At 36.0% G+C, this 22,525-nt stretch overlaps 1 protein-coding gene across 14 annotated transcripts in view; it reads left to right on the top strand.

Moving 5' to 3' along the window:
* CNTN4 (contactin 4) overlaps positions 1-22,525 on the top strand; it is a 917,305-nt gene that overhangs the window by 554,124 nt on the left and 340,656 nt on the right. The window lies entirely within an intron of this gene.

The raw sequence follows: 22,525 nt of genomic DNA, 5'->3' as shown, positions 1-22,525 counted from the left end.
GCTAAACTGTGAATACATTGAAAGGTATAGATCCTCAATGACCATTTCTTGAGATTTGAGAAATGCATATACCTGTGTAAATCAAACCCCTATCAAGATAGAAAACTCCTCCTTGTCCCTTCCAAGTCTGAGTTGAATTTTAAATCAAATATCAAAAGATTGATTTTATAAAATTTTCTTTAAAACTCGTGGAGACAGGAAAAACCATCAATTAAATTCACAGATTAATCCAGGGTAGATTGCCTTTAGCATGACTTTATGAATATCCTTGCCTTGGTTTTCTTCTTTGAATATTTTAATGACATTTGGCAGAACCTGCTTACCTATGATGGCAGTTATATCTTTGTTCTTAGGCTCATGCCAGTGGACTATTATCTTTGGTCTCATGACCATCATCTAATAGATATATTCTAGTTATGATATTTTTCCAATTTCTTGACTTTTGGCTAGAACTTTTTTGTTGCTGACTGATCCTTAAATCTAAGTAGTCGATGATCTGCTGTTAATTATGTGTGCCTGCCATTATTACCCTATGGGAAAGATCACTGGTCCTATCCTCTGAATTTCTTTTGAAGAACCAAAAGTCCCAAACAAGCAAGTGGTTTTCCCAAGATTGCACAGTTCAGAAGTATCACAGCAAAACTTTGAAGGCGAGTATGGTAAATACCTGTCTGATTCTTTTTAAAAAAATAAATGTTCCTTTATTTTATTTTATTTTATTTTATTTTATTTTATTTATTATTTTATTTTTATTTTTTATTTTTTTTTTTTGCCAGATCTGTGTTAGATGCAGGTAGAACACAAAAGGGGACTAAGACACAATCCTTACCTTCTAAATACATATGTTTGGTAGCCAAAAACACCCAAATAGATATTTTCAATTTTCAGTATGTTTAAATAGTAACATGTGGTGGCTGCTCTAAGAGTGCCTAGGAGTGTCTGTTAATCCATCTGGGCTTTCAGGCAAGGACTTTGGAGGATAAATCAGCTGAAATGTGGAAAAATGAATACATGTTAGCCATGAGAAAAGAATGGTAAGAGAAATTGCTCTAAGAAATGGAACATTTATTTAGAAACAGTATCTGCTATTCTAGTGTTAGGGAGAATCTGTGAATCAAAGACCTAGAAGAACATACATCATCCTCTCAAGAACTCTAGGAAACAATTCACAGGGAATTCTCTAAGAAGGTCAGTGTCCCTCTCTGCACTGCTGAGTTTCCTCTCCACTTGCTGAGTTGCTAAGCCCCAACTTACTAATGGGACAGTTCTCAAGCTTTATTTTAGTGGCTCCCTATTGCCTCTGATAATCAATACATTCTACTCATCTTAGGATTTCCAGTGCCTTTCATCAAGGACTTTCATAATAAAGCCCTGATCTAACTTTCTAATCCTTACTCTCTCACATCTATATTCGTATTGTACCCAACTCTGTAACTCTCCAGTTTTCACACCTTGGTGCCAGTGTGTCTTTGCTCAAGCCTTCCCCCATTCCTAGAATTCTCTCTCAGCATCTACACTTTAAAATTCCATGTGTCTGTCAATTTTTTCTTCCTTTCCCCATGAGAAGCCATCTTTTGTAAAATTTCCGTAGTCCTTTGCCCCCTTTTATTTTATTTTATTTTTTTAAATTTTTTTATTTATTTATGATAGTCACACAGAGAGAGAGAGAGAGAGAGGCAGAGACACAGGCAGAGGGAGAAGCAGGCTCCATGCACTGGGAGCCTGACGTGAGATTTGATCCCGGGTCTCCAGGATCGTGCCCTGGGCCAAAGGCAGGTGCCAAACCGCTGCGCCACCCAGGGATTTTTTTTTTCCTTTTTTTTTTTCCTTTGCCTCCTTTTAAAGTCAAACTCTGATCTATTGTCCTGCCTCAGCTAAGTCTAGCACAACTCTTGGCACAAAGTAGGAAGTTATTAAGTATTTGTTAAATAAGATAATGATTTCTACCTATGTCAGGTATACTTCTAGACCTAGAGTTTCTCTTAGGTAGGGTCTATGTTCTGTGCATTTTTGTATTCCCAGAAGTCATAAAGGGTTTGAACAAATATCCAAATGAACCTACCATGCTTTTCTTTCAGATCTATAGTTTTTCAGTTATTCTATTTATACATAATCCAAATCCAGGCAAGGAATCGTTTCAGCATTGGACCTCACAAAAATGTTCAGTTTTGTATCTTCCTACTACTCATAATGGCTTTTAAGTGAACTATTTGTTATTGAATTTTAAAAGAAATCCTATAAATGATGTAAAGAAGGAGATAAGGAATAAAGTTTTAGTTTCGGAGAGATTATCTGTGTCATTTGTTCATCTATTGGCTACTTACTATATGGCAGACACTAGGCAGGAGCAGTGCTGGCATGGCATGGCAATTTTTCCACTTCTGGAATATATTTTAGTAGACCCCAGAGAAAGATTAGTCATTTTTTGTCTTAATCCTTAAGTATGAGAAACTATTGAGTGAATCAAGGCCTTCTTTCTGCAGACAGCCCCAGTTACTAAAAAGCTCTTCTGTATACTAAGTTTTATACTACCTCCATTTACCTTTTTCCATTTAGCCACATTTCTGTCTTTGGAGTCTCCAGAATCAAGTAAACTACTCTTACACATAGCACCTTTTTCCATATTGACAATTCACAACATGTTCTCTACATTCTAAGTCTTATCTTTTTCAGAGCATGTATACAAAATTCAAAATGATTATTTTTCCAAAGGAACTGATTTCCATATTTGCTGTTTTCTTTTAAAAAATATTTGTTGTCAATTCCATGTACTTCACTCCTCAGTTTATTTTGTACAAGTCTGGTGATAGGCATATGATGGGGGATATTGGTGGGAGGGTGTTGCAGAGAAAATGAAGAGGGCTTAATTCTGTCCAAAAGTATATGTCTGGTAGAGTGGAGACCATCATTTTGTCAGATTATTTCAATATGATACTGTAAATTATGTCAGAGATAAGGGAAGCTGTACTGCTAAAAACACCCAGGAAGATAGTTTAGTCTAATCTGAATTTTGGGAAATATTTTTAGAGAAAATGTCACCAGAATTAAATCTGAAACGATGATCTAATATTAGCCAGGAGTAAAAAAAAAAAAAAAAAAAAAAAAAAAAATGAAGTGAGACTATAGGAGTTAAGGCATTGAAGTAAGATGAGTATAGCAGGTGGGGGTTGTGGAGATATAGTTATTTTTGAAGAATGAGATGTGGCAGAAAATGGGCTCATAGTGATGTATGTATGTTTTATAAATATGAATATGAGTATGAAGCTATATTCTGATGTTTTAATTAATAAATTTTACCACAGTTTTCTTGTTGGAAATTAGAATTTTTTTCTCTACAGCCAAAGACATTAGCTAATGTGTTAGCTTTTCAAGGGGTCATAAAGAATCAACACTGGTGGTCGTAATGACCTGATCATAATGACCTGAAATAGTATAATAAATAATTTCTGCCAAGCAGAGTTTTAGGTACTGCGTGTTGTAAAAGATATAAATCAATGACAGGTACCTTAGTATGGAGGTTTGCCGGATGCTTCATTACCTCTATTACCTGAATAAAGTAACATATTTGATTCTTGTTATACTATTAATATTAGAGGGAAAGGTTTTCATTTTATTTCAGAAGAGTTGTATCCCATGGATTATTTGCATTCCAAAAGCTACATTTTATTTGATGTTTTCCAACTTAAGATAGCTATTTAGGTAAGTAATTGCTATAAATGGACAGAGCAATATTGTATAATCACTGTGAATACTTAACAAGGGAATTTTGTGAATTAAATTATAAATTCCTCTACTGTTCACTCGATTTTTTAAAAAAGATTTTATTTATTTATTCATGAGAGACACAGAGAGAGAGGCAGAGACACAGGCAGAGGGAGAAGCAGGCCCCATGCAGGGAGCCCTACGTGGGACTGGATCCCCGGACTCCAGGATCAAGCCCTGGGCTGAAGGCGGCGCTAAACCGCTGAGCCATCTGTGCTGCCCTGTTCACTGGATTTTACATATTGTGGGACCCAGGAAATTTAACAAAAATCCCCTACCCCTGGACAAGCAGAGCAAGACTGATTCCATTTTGTGCTGCACCCGCCACCTCCTGTATGACCCCCACATGACCTGCTTATTGCTTAAGGCGCTGCCCCACCCTAGTCAAGCAGCTGGGCACCCCCTTATGGAAATCGGCTCATAACAATGTAACCCTGCCTTGTGCCTGCCAAAACTGTGGATTCTGACCAAAGTAATAGGCCCCCTCAAATGGATACTATAGGGTAAAATGTAATTCAATTGGCCACCTGCCTGTGGACCAACATGACTGTGCAACTTTCTGCGCATGTTACAATCCCACTGGCCCCTATAAAGCTGCTACTCCTCTTAGCCTCAGGGTCCAAGTCCCTGCTCCCCTGTGTCGGGTATACTTGGACCCAAGCTAGAGCTTGTAAATAAACCCTCACGTGTTTGCATCGGTGTGTCGGCTCCTTGGTAGTTTCTCGAATTCACAATCTTGGGCACAACAATATCACTCACCTCAGAACTTATTGCACAATCTATAAATGATGTTTGAGTTCATGCTTCTAGATTTGTGTAAAGAAGAGAAGTGGGAAATTTAGAACTCACAGTATTACTAACCACAGGAATACAGCAAGCTATTAAGAACTTGTCTGAAAAGTTATTGAAAAATAACATCATAATATAATTTAAGGAGATAATACATCTTCTCATTAAAAGGTAGCCTATGATATTATTAAGTAATAGCTAAATGTTCTGTACTGTGTAGGAGACATCTTTAGTGTGCCTGCCCAGTGTCCCATTTCCTCTGCTTTTGTGATAACTTTTTAATTTTCTTTTGGCGAATTATGCCTCTCCTATTTTCAATCCATTGGTGTTCCTGTAAGTATTCTCTTCTATCCTGAACACTTAAAGAGACCCAGGTTTGACTTTCAAAATCCTTCCTCAAACTCTTGCTGAATCTCTGTAGAAGTGCCTACTCATTATAATGGAAGCCCATGTTGCCAATGACCATTTTTGTGACTACAAAGTAGAGCCCACCTAAAAATACAGACAAAAGGGCAGGAGAGCTTAGACTTTGCAGTTATGTCAGACAACAGATTTTTTTTTTTCTTAAGCCAGTTTGAGTTGAGTTCTTTGTCATTTGTTGCATTAGTCAGGATTCTCCAAAAGTACAGAACTAGAAAGATGTATGTATATACAGAAAAAAACTTATTTTTTTTAAGATATTGGCATACACAATTATGGAGACAGGCATGTCTAAGTTCTACGGGGCAGACCATCAGGCTAGAGTCGCAGAAAAGAGTTGATATTGCAGTCTTGACTACAGAGACAGACTGAAGGAAGAATTCCTTCCTTCTTAGGGGATTATACTCTTTTTCCTTTTAAAGCCTTCAAATGGTTGGTTTAAATCCATCTACTTTATGAAGGGTAATCTACCTTAGTCTGTCTACTGATTTAAATGTTAATCACATCTAAAAACTACCTCATGTTAACATTCTATCTAGATTGCTGTATGACTAAAAAAACAGACACCAAAGCTTAGCCAAGTTGACACATAAAATTAACTATCACACTTGTAAATCTGGCTAATCCAGATAGTAACTTGTATAAAAGCTCTGATGTGTCAGGAATGATCATGGATGGAGAGTCAGGAGAGGCTGTTAAAGGGTATACTACTTCATCTTAAGGTAGAAAATTCATCTGTGCTATTTTGTATTTATAAAGTGGGAATGCCTTTTGTGGATTTGGGAGAATTGAATATGCTACATAGAAGGCCAGCACATAGAGACACCTACATGTTCGATTATCCTTTTTTCCTTCTCCTTTTTATTTGTGGCTCAGAGTAAGCCTGTTGCTGTACTGAACTTGAAATTTGGAAAACACTTTATGTTGGAAGTTTCTGTTTTAGGGATTAATTGGTTTCTTATTGACCACGCAGTGTTTCAAGAGACTAGAGCTAGAAGTTATCACAGAGAGAGCATTTAGCCTTCCACTCATTTTATACATAGGAAGCTGTTTTCTGTGGTGGTGACTTTTTTAACAAATGGTGTTTGATGTCCATGTGCTTTGCCAGTCAGATGTCTACATATATTTTTAAGTCAATACAGCTAGAATATATGTTTCAAATAATATTAGCAAAGTTGATGTTATGTACTCATGGTCTCATCTATTGATTATGGTATTTTACCATTCACTTAAGATATTAAAAAGCAAAAATATGTAAAGATAGCCATTTCTGTATAGTTTTAGGAATCTGGAATATTAACATACTTGGCCAAGTTCTTTAAATTGCAATTGAGGGGGATCCCTGGGTGGCGCAGCAGTTTGGCGCCTGCCTTTGGCCCAGGGCGCGATCCTGGAGACCCGGGATCGAATCCCACATCGGGCTCCCGGTGCATGGATCCTGCTTCTTCCTCTGCCTGTGTCTCTGCCTCTCTCTCTCTCTCTCTCTCTCTGTGACTATCATAAATAAATAAAAATTAAAAAAAATTTTTTTAAATAAATAAATTAATTAATTAATTAATTAATTAAATAAATAAATTGCAATTGAGGGAATGGCTTAATGCTTAAATGAATCTAATGATGATCTTTTTAAATCTCACCAAATCTAATCACTTGATCCGAAAATAAACCTTTTAGGTCATAAACTCAGATTACCAAGGTCAAATAAGACTTTTTGAGAGGGTTTGGAATGGAGATTTCCATCATTGTTAATTTGCAGGAAAACATCTCTGGTGTGCTTCTGCAGTGGTTTCACCGTTGCACTCTGTATCCTGTACACTTGACTATTCTTCACTCAGCTCCTTTCTGAATGTTGCACTGGGATTGTCAAATGCCACTTCAGACTAGATCTGTGTCCCCAAAAGTCATATGCAACATCATAAGAGAATTCTACCTGACATTTTCAAGTGCAACTCACTTGAACTCGTAAAAGTCAGATATAAATTGAGAATGGATTTATACCTAAGCCTCTTTGGTTGATTTTGGTGTTTGTTTGCAACTGACATTTGGAGAATAACTCAGTTGCCCTTGAAATTGGTCCCTTCCTCACTCCAAAATGTGAGGGAGATGACGGCAAGTGTCCAAATGGCTAGTACAGAATGCTTCAGGTGAATTTCAGGCACTTTTATTTACTGAGTTGGGGCCAATTTGGCGTTGAAGTCAGGAGTATGTACATTCAGCAATCTCACCAATGTGGCTTCTTGTTAGAATTGGACTCTGAATCACATTGTTGTCTAAAGATGTTAATGATTATATGGCTTGGCCTAATGGGCTTGATTCTTTACCAGTAATATGTTGATTATTGGCATTTTAGAGATTGTTGGGGTAACACAGCTGAATCTGTACACAAATTCAGAGCATTCACACAGGCTTCTGCCACTGGGTGAGTAGATGAAGCAGATGATGCCTATTCTCATAATGCTGCACCAAACAGATGGGATGGCAAGCTGTCTGTGCCTCTGAGTATCTCTGAGTATGAACCTGTCCTTCTGTCTACCCCAGCCATTCCTCCTCCATGAAGTATGCTACTAAGCCATAGGAGAATAACACAACAAATAGATATGGCACCTTAAGCCAGTGCAACACTTGAACTGGACATTTAGTGTCTGTGAAATTCATCATAGTTACAAAGCCCTTGTGAGATTTTACTGTCAAAGATAAAATTAGAGCTAAAATAGCTGTAAAATCAGCATACCTAATTTTCTCATCTTAAAGATAATAAAACTGAGATCCGGAAGGGTTAAGCCCCTTACCTATGGTTGGTTACAAGGATTCAGAGATGCGGCAAGTTCTAGGTCTTTTTGAGTTGCAGTGTTATCCTTATAATAGAGAGTGACCAATGAATGTATTGTTCAGATTACAAGGGAATGTAAAATGTGGAAGTTTTCATCCTTTCCAACAATATAAAAATGTTGACCCTTAGATGCTCTTTGAACTCTTCCTGGATTTATTCTACTTCTCTTTTAACATTCCTGGAAAGAGGGTCTCTCTTGATGGATTTCTAACTTGTAGAAATATTTGTTTGTAAGTTGGTTTGAAATTAGCCTGTCATCTGATTCACTGAGATAGAGTTAAAATGAATTCTCTCAGCTAAAAGAAAAAAAAATCAGGGAGAGAAAGGATTTTATCATCTATATGGATCAATTCCAAGAGTATGCTTCAGTTTAGTTATTAGTTTTCCCTACAGTATGAGATATTCAATTAAACCTTCCCTCAAATTGGCCATAAATTTTGATGAAAATGAAAGAAGTTCCATTTAGCAAACAATTTCTGTCAAAGAATCTAATAATGGGATGCAATAAGAATGATTTTCACCTGTGTACCTGAATGAGAATGGTCTGGTTTTTGTTTGGTTTGGCTTGGTTTTTCCTTTGGCTTTGCTTTGGGGCTTTTTGTTTGATTGTTTCTCTGATTACCACCCCCCCACACACACACACACACCCCTTGTATTCACTGTAGCAGCCCTAAGTGTTCCAAAGATGAGGTCAGGCGGAATTGTTTAAAACACAAAAGAACTTCATAGCAGTTTTCACCACTGATTTGGTAGGTCTTTGATAAAATCTTATACTTTACTGTATCATTCTCTGTTAAGGAGAATTACTATGAGACAAGTCATGTTTTATACCCATTCTCTCATTCTCACTGAAGCATATACATTTCTCATAACCTGATTGGGACCTTCCTTATAGCTACATATACTTACTCAGCATCCATGGAGTAGTTGTAGGTAGAAATAACCCACTCTGAAAAATTCATGTGGTTTTTATTGGGTAGGGAGTGATTCTTGGCACTGATCTAGATTCTGGAAATGAGAGAGAAATCAGATATAGATGGTACTTCAGTGTAAATTGTGGTCTAATGCAGGAAATAAGGCAGAAATGAGGAAGGACATAAGTAAGGAAATATGACACAAAATTGTGAGTATTGCTGATGAAATACAGTGATATTCACCCCTTTCCTGAAAAAATCATGGATGAAAGAGCTTTTGAGCTGCAATTCTAATGTTCTGGAGACCTACTTTATCCACCTTTTGTTCTACTATCTCTGTGAATGGTTTGCCCCTGGAGCTATACAGAGAGGTGAGGGTTGGGAGAGAGCATCCAGAGCATTCTGACAAATGTCTCATAGAGCTAGAACATGAGTAATAGCATCCTTAATCCAACCTCACTTCTTAGGGATGAGACATCTGGGGCTTAGCAAGGTTAGCAACTTACCCAGTGAGTTATAAAAACTGAGATTTCATTGCTGATCTTGTGATTCTTCTTTCACAATTGTTTTCCTTGTTTCAAAATAAAACTCCTTTTTTTGAAGTTTCCTTGATGAGTTAGGATTCTTAGGATACAAGTGATGGAAGCTGGCAATAGATAATATATACAGAAAAGGAATGTACTGAAAAGTTAGCAGGAGTTCCCAGAAACTATAGAGATCTTAGAAAGCCACATTCAGAGAACAAAAGCCAGAGTAGAGTGAAAGGGGCAAGTAACAACAGTATGGACAGTTTTCTCCAGATAAACATGGCTATTGGAATGAATGGGCTTGAAGCTTTGTTGCTATATTTTCTATCTCTGTATTAGTTATTGCTCACAACCCAAAATGTTAGAGAGAACATGTCTGATGGACTTAGTTTGAATAGCACAGTATCCACCATTTTGCTAGGGGAAGGCTGGGCATCTTGAGTTACATACCACTGTGACAGCACCCGTAAGTTGTTATCCTACTATTTTTATTTTATCCTACTATTTTTAGATATATGTATATGCCTTTTATAATAAATAATAAATACATTATATTATTTATTTAATAAATATTATTTATATAAATAATTATATATATACATAATCATTTACATACATATATACAAATGATGTATACATACATCATTTACACTACTTGCCATACTTTTTACATGACTATCTTCTTCACTAACCTGAACTGTTCCTTGCGGACAAGAATAGTTTTTATTCATACATACATCATTTATGCCTAATAGGGTCCCGAGTAAATGGCTAAGATAGAACAAATGATTGAATAAATAAACTAAAATTAAAAATGATATGGTAAAACATAAGGGTGTATATTGCAGTGTTTGTGGATCTCAATATATAATAACTTTCATGAAATGGAAAAAATTTAGTATTTCATAATTTGTTTAGAGTTTTCCTATTACCTCATTTGACTTTTAGAAGACATGCTTTAGTTAAAGGGTATTATTATTTTTTAACTTAAAATTTCAAAGAAGATGTAATTTACCCACATTGACATAATTTTAACAACTAGTTTTTAATTATAAATGGTATCTTATGCAACAAAGACATCTTCAGTTAATTCTAGTATCTAAAAATCTAAAAATTGTGTAAGTCACATTATATTTGCACAGAATCACAAAAGTAGAAGTTGCAAATAAAAAATAAACCACATAAAAAAAAAAAAAAATAAACCACAAAGTTATTTTGAAACTTAAACATTGAATCAAAAAAGAAAGCAAAATTGTAATCACAATTACTTCTCAACCAGTGATAATAAGAAAACAATATATACAGATTATCAGAAATGCAAAAGTCATTCTAAGAGGATAAAATAAGTTTACATGTGTTTATTAGACCAAATATGATCATTATATCATTATACATATCATAAATAAATAGAATAAAATAATTAAAATAAAAATGATAGGTAGATATTTTACTACATATAATTTTTTGATTTTTAAAAAGAAATTTTATTTTTTATTTTTGGGAGAGAGAGAACATGCAAGCTCGCGCATGTGCATGAGGGTGAGGGAGGGACAGAGGCAGAGAGAGAATTGTAGGCTGGTTCCACACTCAGCATGAAGCCTGACATGGGGTGCAATCTCATGACGCTGAGATCATGACCTGAGCTGAAATCAAGAGTTGAACTCTCAACCAACTGAGCTACCCCAGTGCCATTACAAATTTTTTTAAAGGATGATAACATAAAAAGAACAAGAAGAAGGAAACTTGAATTTAGGCAGTCTTCATATACACTTAGTTTTATTGTGTTCCACTTCATTGTGGTTTTTGCAAATTGAAGGTTTGTAGCAACTCTGCATGGAGTAAAATCATTACCTTTTCCAATAGCATTTTCTCACTTCATGTCTCTGTGTTACATTTTGGTAATTCCTGCAATATTTCAGACCTTCTCAGTATTACTATATTTGTTAAGATGATCTGTGATTGGTGATCTTTGATGTTAACTATTGTAATTGTTTTAGGGCACCTACCCATATAAGATGGCAAACTTCATCAATAAATGTGCATGTTCTCACTGCTCCAGCTTTTGATTTTGTCCCTCTTTCTCCTTGGAATTCCCTATTCCCAAGATGATTAGATCAATTAATAACCCTACAGTGCCCTCTAAGTGTTTAGTGAGGTGAAAGGAAGAGTCACATGTCTCTCACTTTAAATCAAAGGTCGCAGAAATAATTAGGCTTATTGGGGAAAGCGTTGAAAGTGAAAATGGTCTGTAAGCTGGGCCTCTTGCATGAACCAGCTAAGCTGTGAATGCTAAGGAAAAGTTCTTGAAGGAAATTAAAAGTGCTGTGCCATTGAACACACACACATGATAAAAAAAGGGAAACAGCCTTATTACTGATAAAGTTTGAGTGGTCTAAATAGAAATTGAAAACAACCACAACATTCTCTTAAGCCAAAACCTAATCCAGAGCAAGGCCCTAACTCTCAATTCCTTGAAGGCTGAGAGAAGTGAGGAAGCTGCAGAAGAACAATGGGAAGGTAGCAGGGCTTAGTTCATGAAGTTTAAGGAAAGAAACCATCTTCATAACATAAAAGTGCAAGGTGAGCAGCAAGAGCTGATATAAGAAGCAGTAGCAAGTTATCCAGAGGATTTAGGTAAGGTAATTAATGAAGCAGACTACACTAACAACAGATTTTCAATGTAGAAAGAACAGCCTTCTGTTGGAAGAAGATGCCATCTAGGACCTTTGTAGCTGGAGAGAAGTCAGTGCTTAGCTTTAAAGCTTTAAGGGACAGGCTGATTTTCTTTTTAGGGTCTAATGTAGCTGGTGACTTGAAGTTGAAGCCAATGCTCATTTACCATTCCCAAAATTCCAGGATCCTCAAGACTTATGTTAAATCTACCCTACATGCTATAAGTGGAACAACACAGCCTGGATGGCAGCACATTTGTTTACAACATGGTTTACTGACTATGTTAAGTCCATGATTGAGAACTACAACTCAGATAAAAAATATTCTTTCCATTTGTTTTAAAATATTACAGATCATTGACAATGCATCTGGTCAACTAAGGAGCTCTAATGGAGATATACAATGAGATTAATGTTGTTTTTATACCTGCTAACACAGCATCCATACTGCAGTCCACAAATCAAAGAACAATTTCTACTTTCAGGTCTTATTATTTAAGAAATACATTTCATAAGACCACAGCTGCCATAGATAGTGATTCCTGTAACGGACCTGGGCAAAATCCATTGAAAACCTTCTGGAAAGGATTCACCATCCTAGATGCCATTAAAAACATTTGTGATATGTGGAAAGGGGTCAAAATATCAAAACTAACAGGAGTTTGGAAGAAGTTGATCACAACCCTTATGGATGACTTTGAAGGGTTCAAGGCTTCAGTGGAGGAAATATCTGCAGATGTGGTGGAAATAGTAAGAGAACTATAATTAGAAATGACTGAATTGCTGGAATCTCATGATAAAGCTTGAATGGGTGAGGAGTTGCTTCTTATGGATGAGCAAAGAAAGTGGTTTCTTAAGATGGAATCACTCCTAGCAAAGATGCTGTGAAGATTATTGAAATGACAACAAAGGATTTAGAATGCTACATAAACTTACTTGATGAAGAAGCACAAGGTTTTAGAGGCATAACTCTAATTTTGAAATAATTTCTGCTGTGGGTAGAATGCTATCAATGTGGGTAGATGCTATCTCAGCATCACATGCTACAGAGAAATTGTTCAGGAGAGGAAGACTCTACTGATGTGGTGAACTTCATTGTTGTTTTATTTTAGGAAATTGCCACAGTGGGGCTTCTGGATGGCTCAGTCACTTAAATATCCAACTGTTGATTTCAGTTCAGGTCATGATCTCAGGATCTTAAGATGGAGCCCTATGTTGGAGAATCTGCTTGAGATTCTCTCTCTCCCCCTCCTTCTGCTCCTCTCTGTGCTCTTTCTCCCCCCCTCCTCTTTCCCTCTCAAATAAACAAATACATATTAAAAAAAAAAAGAAAGAAAGAAAGGAATTGCCACAATCACCTGACCTTCAGCAGCCACCACCCTGATCAGTCAGCAGCCATGAACATTGAGGCAAGACCCTCCACCACCCAGAAGATTGTAACTTGTTGAAATTTTAGAATGATGGTAGCATCTTTTAGTAATAAACTATTTTTTAAAGAGAGAAAGTAGAGGTGGGCAGAGGGAGAGAGACAGTCTCAAGCAAGCTCCACAGCCAGCATGGAGCCCAATGTGGGGCTCGATTTCACAGCCCTGAGATCATGACCTAAGCCAAAATTAAGAGTCTGATGCTTCACCAACTGAGCCATCCAGGTGCTGCTATAATAAACACTTTTTGAGGGATCCCTGGGTGGCGCAGCGGTTTGGCGCCTGCCTTTGGCCCAGGGCGCGATCCTGGAGACCCGGGATCGAGTCCCACATCGGGCTCCCGGTGCATGGAGCCTGCTTCTCCCTCTGCCTGTGTCTCTGCCTCTCTCTCTCTCTCTCTCTCTCTCTGTGACTATCATAAATAAATAAAAATTAAAAAAAAAAATTAAAAAAAAAAAAAAAAACACTTTTTGAATTAAGGTATGTACATTGCTTTTTAGACATAATGCTGTTACAAACTTAATAGACAACATTATCATGTAACATAAGTTTTTAAGAGGCCAAACAATTCATTTGATTTTATTGTGGAGGGTTTAACCTGCAATGTCCTGTAAAGTGTGCCTGTAAATATTGAGTAAGAGGAGAAGAGGTGAGAGAGAATGAACTAACCATTCTCTCCAATTTAAGTTGATCTAACACACTTCCTCTCATATATACTGCTACTTTTAGACCCTTTAAAGTAAACGATGATTTGATGGGCAGCCAGATGGCTCAGCAGTTTAGTGCCTCCTTCAGCCCAGGGCCTGATCCTGGAGATCCAGGATCAAGTCCCATGTCGCAGGCTCCCTGCATGGAGCCGGCTTCTCCCCTCTGCCTGTGCCTCTGCCTTTCTCTCTCTCTCTCTCTCTCTCTCTGCCTCTCATGCATAAATAAATAAAATGTTTTTAAAAAAATAAATGATTTGAAAGATAAAATCAGAGATAGAAAATAGAATCACACTCTAAAATTAAAATCAATTTTAAAAATACAAAGTGATCTCTAATGGCATAGAAAAAAGAGGGGTGCATGAATAAATTTGGTTAACCAATGCAGTGACAGTAATGCCATTCTTTGTTGGAAGAATGTTATATGTACAGGCAAGAATAGTGGTTCTTTTTAGCAGACATCAGCATCACCTGAAGGGCTTGTTAAGTCCCAGATTACTATCCCCATTCTCACAGCCTCTGTTTAGTTCCTATGGGGTGGAGCCTAAAATTTTGCATTTCCGGGTTTCCAGATGAAGCTGCTGGTGTGAAAACAACATTCAGAAGTACTGTGCCAGGATACTGGGAGCCCTCTCTTTGGAGTTCCCCCATCACCGACTCATGAGAAGAAGGCTAGATCTCTTACTATTCCTGTGATTCTGGGGTTTATTCTTTATTCTAGAGATGAGCATTACAGATACTTAGAAAAAGCATGAAAAGCTAGCTTCTTGTTTGGACTTTACATTGTGTGTGTGTGTGTGTGTGTGTGTGTGTGTGTCCAGATTACTAAAATATAGATTTGGATATGGACCATCAGATTGACTTTTAAAATGTTTTAATGGGTTCATATTTTTACAAGGCAGGAACATTTAGAGAAAATGAAATGAGAGATGTTGAATAAAAGGCTTTACTGTGTCATATATTTTATTAAAGTTGGCTATACATAATGATCATTGGGATTTAAGTCTTAAGAAGACTATATTCTTTAAGGGACATTAATGTACATTTTCCTTAACTGTCTCAAGTTGTATCCTAAAGACTGTGTGAGTGATGATAGGATCAAAGATCACTGGAGCGCTGTATTAGGCATATATTAAATCAGAGTTCTAAAGACAGTGTTCTGATTTCAGATATTATATGGCTTTATACAGCATTGAGTGTAAAGTTCCCTTCTACCTTATTGGAGGCGAGACATTTATTAATCTAGTAGAATAGTAAAATAATACATTACTATAGAAGTCTGTTTTTAAAATATGCTTTATATAATAGGGAAAACCCATTGACATAATGTATAATTTATGTGTATCACTTTTGTGCTAATACAATCTCTGGCTTATACCCACCACTTATATCCATGAAATCTGCTTGATATTTGTCCACTCAGACAATACTTCATTGTCAGTTTTGAAAAAATAGTAGTATGATTTCATGAGAAAGAATGATACCTAAAGATGTTTCATTCATTTTAAGATGCTATAAAATATGAATCAGCATAGTAGAAGTGGTTGTGTCTATTTTTAGTATTAATTGTTTGACTCTGAAATCATGTTTGCAATTCACTTTTCATAGCTGATAAGCAGAACTCCCAGGTCATCATCTCAGACCCTGTGCTTTTTCTTTGGGTGGAAAATTTCCTTGTATGTGAAAATGTAGCCATTTGTTAGGTGATCTACTTATGGTTATTTAATTTTACCTGCCATAGCAAAATAGTACTTATATAGCCTGAGTAGGTAGATGGCTGTTCATATACAATTCTTTCCATTTTTCTGTGTGTTTGAAATTTTTCACAAAATGCTCGAAGAGGAAATAAAAGATCTCTAGAGTTTCCAGAGCCAAACTGCCTAGATTCAAATCCCAGCTCTTTTGGTATGGCCTTGGGCAAGTCCCTTTACCTCTAGGTGTCTGAGTTTCCTCAACTGTGAAACATAACTTACTGGGTTGTGATAAAATTTAAGTGAGCCGGTATTTTCAAAGTGCCTAGAAGAGTAATTGGCATAAAGAAACACAAAATTGTGTATATGTATGTAAATCTTTACTTATAAAATAAAGCTTCATCTATCACTTTTTAGATGTTGTTTCCTTTTGTTTTTACTTCATTCATAGAAAATTAAATTTAAAAAAAAATTAGAGGGGCACCTTGGTGGCTCAATTGGTTAAGCATCTGCCTTCTGCTCAGGTTATGATCTCAGGGTCCTGCAATGGAGCCTCATGTCAGTCTCCCTACTCAATGGGGAGCCTGCTTCTCCCTCTCCCTCTGCAGCTCCCCCCGCTTGTGTGGATGCTTGTTCTCTCTCTCTCTTTCTCTCTCTTTCTCTTTTTTTCTCTGTCAAATAAATTTTTAAAATATTTAAATTTTTAAAAACTTTAGGAATAATATAATTCAACCCTCTTAATCCAAAAGGATAACACAAAATTAGTCTGTGAGAATTCTTGGCTATTAAATAGCAGTCAAGTCTATAAATCAGATTTTGCTATTGTAAGACTCATAGTATTGGTAGCACAGCTGAATTTCTCCTATGGCAGTGGCAGAGAAGAAAAATGAATGTTTTTTATTATTATATCCTTTTTCATTTAATTTATTATTGTTTGATGCTTTTAAGTAAATTAAAATGTTTGAATTTTCACAAATCTAACTGGATCTTATGTGCTCAAATGTTTGTACCTTAGCTGTAATTAAACTAATGAGTATGGGAGGAATCCAACAAGTTGTAATATTTTTATTTACTACACTGTTGAATTGAGATATAGTAGATTTTTTTTTTAAAGATGGCTTGTTTTATATAATGCCAGCTCGTTTTTCTCTTAATTATTTTCAGTGCTGAGAAAACAAAATGAGAATTTAACAAATTGGCTTCAGGGTAGTAAGTACATTATCCTTAAGACCATCCCATGTTATTTTATATTTCAAATTTGTAATGGGTTAATCTCATAGTTAGCATTCACTTAAAAATGAAAGCTACTGACAAAAAATAAAAATATATAATAATTCTGATCTTCATTACAAATCTTAAAACCAACAATAATGATAACAAAATATCTTCATTTGTTAATTATATAATGGCATTTTTAAGAAGAAAAAGGAGCAATCCAACAGAAAGTAATCATTTGTCTCCAAATATTACATAAAATATAACCCATATTATTTGCTGGAAATAGTTAATAATTATTGAGAGGGGTGATAATAAGGGATTTCTTAAGAGATTCTGTCCATTGTTGGAAGAGATACACTCTCCAGATTTTTGAGAATTAGGTTATCTTCATCTGCTGGGCTGAGAGATGAGCAATCACCTTCACTGACAAAACTGTGAAGTTTTAATAAAGGAGTCTACTGGTATGGGCCTGAGGCTCTAGCACTGTGGCTTGTTGTCCCACGCCATGAATATTCAAAACCTGAAATCTGGAGACCTTCATGTACCTCCTGGAAAGGCAGTCCATTCCCTCGTTCCCAGTCAGTGCATGGATGTGCATACTCGCACACAAACTCCAGAAGAAAATGATAGACTTTTTTCCTAGTGCAAAACATTACTATTTTATAATGAATAAACAGAGTCTTTTCGTTAGAAACATACATATAAAGAACCTCTCCATTCCTCCTGTAAAATGTTCTGATAGGAGAACTTTAGGTATAAGCACTCATGTTTGATACTGGATTGTAGAAATGCATGTGTACATTTTAATGGCTGTTAGTGTTCACATCTTCCGAATAAAAGGTGGCATATCTGTTAGATGTCCCACATAATCCATTCCTCCGCTCAGTTAGTTTTGCTTTGCTTAGACCTCAGAGGCTGTGTTTTATACCAGAACATCACAAATATAGACTTAACAATTGATGACAATCTAGCAAAAATGCATATTGCATTTACAACAGAAAACCTAATTTTATTTCGGTAGAGACACCATTCCTTTTAGAATATAGAATATATTTAGAATATAGAATATAGTATCCATAGCTTTTTGTTTGTCTTCCCTTAAACCTTGAAAGATATTTACAGTGTAGTGCACTTCTCAACCTTGGCTGCATACTAGAATCTTGTGTGGGACTTTGAAAAACTCTGTTGCTTGTGTCCCACTCCCAGATTAGGATTTGTTTGGTTAAGTGCAACCTGTGCATCAGGGATTTTTAAAGCTCTCTTCAATTACTGCACCGTGCTATAGAGGATGAGAACAGCTGGGACCCAATTCCCAGAATTATAGTGAGTGTACCTAGTTAGCCTAAGGCCAAAGAAAAATTTAGACTAGATTTCCAGACCAACCTTCTTCCCAGTTCTATAAAATGAACTAATTCACATATTTTTAAATTGTTTTCAATAATTATGTAATTATTGAAATTCAAAAATGTATATTTTCCCCAGTTATTACTTATTACTAAGCACATCCTTTGTTAACACATTTAGTCATCACTCTATAAATATTGTTACCATTCTTCTGGAATAGTCACTGATAAAAAAAACTAGCACTAGCTATAATATTTGGTGCATGTTATAATTAGAACCATAGTTAATAATTCGCTAATTAAAATGCCTGTGTTTTAATGTATCACAATCACATATTTTTTCATATGAGGGTTTTGGGTTCTTAGGTATGCACCACATAAGAGTGACTTTGGTTTGGGGACTTTCATTACTTGCACAAACCTCATAAAACTCTAATGCTTTATTTAATGATATCCATCTTACATGGGCTATGTGTAAAACCTTTTAAAGGTTGCTACTCCTAGCCAGACACAAGTAGTGATTGGAGAGGGAAAAGAAAAAAGAGTGAGGAATAATTTTAACTGTGCATTGTTGTGGCAATTTTATTCTGGCTTTTGTTGTATTTTAATAGTGACAGCTGCACCCAGAATTTCTTGTTTTCATAACTAGTGCAATTTCCTTTTCCTGAGAGGTCTGTGTAGTTATAACCTGGTCTTTTGTTTTCCTGCTTTGACTAAGGAAATTAATTTTTTTGTTGTTACTAGATGGATAAAAGACAAATGTTAAAAGGTGTCAATTGCATTCATTTTTTAATATGGTGAAAGCATGCAATCTTGTGGTCTGTCTTCAACTAATTTTAGATAGGATTTTATTTTTCTGGCCACCCATGGGTTTGTCACAAATTAATTAAATGCTCCATTTCTTTTATCTAATTGAGGCCATTTCTACCTCTGATGAATAATTTCATAAGTTTATTACAAAGGAAAATGCTTTGTGAGTGACTGTTTATGCAGAGTAAACACACAGGACAGCTCTATTTCACCCTTTGCTTGTGACAGAGGCCTCCAGACACTCCACTGGGGAGGCATTCCCTCTTGAAGAAGGTCAGTCTCTTTTTTACTTACAGTATGAAAATGCGCTTGACCCCAAGCTTCAAAGTAAAGGAGTCCACTCTACCTAGCAGGTATACTGTGTATTAAATCAATAAAATGGGAGAGTGTGAAACCAGTGAAATTTCTAATTAGATTCTGAGAGGGTCAGTCAGCCCAAAGAAATCTGATACCTTCTGAATGAACTCTTTGAAGCACTGGCCCTCAAAGCCATCTTTGGTTTTTGATGATTCCCTCAGCCAAAGAAGTATCATATATAACATGGGGTCACTAACCCAGATAACCACAGAGGCCAGGTAAGGAAAGAAATAAGTGAAACTCATCAGGTAGATGATAATAGGTGATTATAAAGGTTGTAGCCTGGACTTTGTAAAATGTGTGGTTCATGTAAGAAAGTTGGCATTTACCAGTGCCATCCAGTTTCTGCCTCATAGAAATGTTGGCAAAGTGTTACAAGAGCTTTCCATTTTTTCAGAGGCGCTAGAAGTCTAGATTTTTATTTTAAATGTTGGAAACTAACCTAAAAGGGATTAAAACATCATACCAGCAACATAATAGATTTTTTTGGCCCAGATTTAGCAAGGGACTTGGCTTGATATATTTAAGACACTGTAACTTTCCTATAAGGAAGGAGGAGAAAGAACATTTAGGGGGCACCTGAGTGGCTCAGTTGGTTAAGCTGCTTCTTGATTTCAGCTCAGGTCATGATCTTAGGGTCCTGGGATTGAGCCCTTCATTGGGCTCTGTGCCCAGCTGGGAGCCTGCTTGAGGATTCTCTTTCTCTCTCTCCCTCTAAAATAAATAAATAAACCTAAGAAAGAAAGAGAGAGTGAGAGAGAGAGAGAGAAAGAGAAAGAGAGAAAAAAAGAAAGAAAGAAAGAAAGAAAGAAAGAAAGAAAGAAAGAAAGAAAAGAAGAAAGAAAGAAAAGAAAGAGAAAGAAAGAAAGAAAGAAAGAAAGAAAGAAAGAAAGAAAGAGAAAGAAAGAAAGAAAGAAAGAAAGAAAGAAAGAAAGAAAGAAAGAAAAAGAAAAAAAGAAAGAAAAAGAAAGGAAAGAAAGAAAAAGAAAGAAAAGAAAAAGAAAAGGAAAGAAAAGAAAAGGAAAGAAAAGAAAAGAAAGAAAAAGAGGGCAGTCCCGGTGGCTCAGCAGTTTAGCACACTGCCTTCAGCCCAGGGCCTGATCCTGGAGACCCGGGATCGGGTCCCACGTCGGGCTCCCTGCATGGAGCCTGCTTCCCCCTCCGCCTGTGTCTCTGCCTCTCTCTCTCTCTCTCTCTGTGTGTGTGTGTGTGTGTGTGTGTGTGTGTCTCATGAATAAATAAATAAAATCTTAAAAAAAAAAGAGAAAGAATAAGCAAATGAGCATCTAGAACTAGAAGAAGTTTAGGATGATGGCAAAGTCCCAGAAGTTACAGGAAGGGAGTTCCCAGAAACACTATTCTCCAGATTAGAAATACTAACCACCAAGAGTATTAAGGGAACTGGTCCAGTCATTCAACTTCTGAGTGTCAGAATTGGGGCCAGGAAATAATCATTAAAAATCATAAAACTGCGGGATGCCTGGGTAGCTCAGTGGTTGAGCATCTGCCTTTGGCTCAGTGCGTCAAAATAAACACAGGACAAGTCCCCCATTGGGCTACCTGCAGGGAGCCTGCTTCTCCCTCTGCCTGTATCCCTGCCTCTCTCAGTGTGTCTCTCATGAGTAAATAAATAAAATATTTTTTAAAATTATAAAACTGCTAGGAATGGTTGAGAGAATATAAATTCCACCTCATTCTATGATTAGGGTCCAAAGACTACCAAGGATAGCAAAGAACTTGACCAAATCCTATCACTAGTTAGTGACAGAGCCTATCTCCTAGTTGCATTTGGTACAAATATTTTCAAGCATATGAGGCTCAACCAGTTTTTTCCACTCTCCCTTCAATGTATTACAATGTTAAAAAATGTTATTCTTGGTATATTTCATCAGAAAGCTTCATGGTTGATCTGTTCTGGCTGTTAATGACAGATGAATCATCATGAAGCATTTACTGAATTATACAACCATTAAACATGCAGTTTGTGGAGGCTCTGTAGAAGTGTTGGAAGTGCTTATCATTAGTGCAAAAGCTTGATATAAAATTGTACATACATTTTGATTACTACTGTTATTATAGTTGAATTACTAAAAATTGGAAGGAAATATACCAAAAGTAGCTGTTAAGGAGATGGAATTACATGTCATTTAAAAAATTCTTTTTTTCTGAATTGTTATATCTTTCTATACTTTTAATAAAAAAATAAATATACAGACACCAGAATAAGTTATTTTAACATCTACTGAAAGTCCAGCAATGTGCTAGTTTGTTATAGGGAGATAAAATTTTATTAGTTAGCACCTTCTATAAACTTAGGAATGCTGAGAAATAATGAAATAAATATTGAAAGAAAGAACTATGGAATAAATATAGGAAGAGTATATGCTAGATTTTGCCAGACATAGGTTTTACTCTCAGCTCTGTCATTTAGTCATATTGCCTTGGGAAAGGAACTTAACCTTTCTCAAAGTCTCAGGTTTATCATCTGTAAAATCCAAAGGATAATAATGCCTTTCTCATGGTTGAAATAAGATAGTGCATGTAAAGCGTTTAGCAAGGAGCCTGTCAGGGAGGCATGTTCTACAAATGTTAGCTATTATCATTGCTGTTATCGAACTTACTCTCTTTATACAACTAGTAATAATAATAGCACCAGGACTTGAGTAGTTCTAGTAGTGATCACTCCTTATTTAAATGAGTGCCCACTAAATACCAAGTACAGTGCTAGGACTTTTACTTGATGGCTTCCTAAATTTCACACAATCTGTTTTAAAACAGTATTTTGATAATGCTATTATAAAGATACATAATAGTAAAAAAATAATGTGGTATTATAATGTCATTATATATTACATAATATAGTATTATAATAATATTATTATAAAGAAAATGAGGCTTATAGAGTTTAAGTAACTGTTCCAACAACTTATAACTAAAAAATCAAAGACTTAGGATATAAACCCAGACATTTGTGATTTTAAAACTGAGTTATTCCCTCTGTTCTACAGACAAATCTATGTGTAGCCTTAGAAAATGGCATGGCTCTACATAGTGAATGGCCAAG

The sequence above is a fragment of the Canis lupus genome, chromosome 19 (assembly GCF_048164855.1).
Source record: "Canis lupus baileyi chromosome 19, mCanLup2.hap1, whole genome shotgun sequence".
NCBI classification, from domain to species: domain Eukaryota; kingdom Metazoa; phylum Chordata; class Mammalia; order Carnivora; family Canidae; genus Canis; species Canis lupus.
The sequence above is the reverse complement of the archived record's forward strand: the minus strand, read 5'-3'. Positions and strand labels throughout refer to the sequence as shown.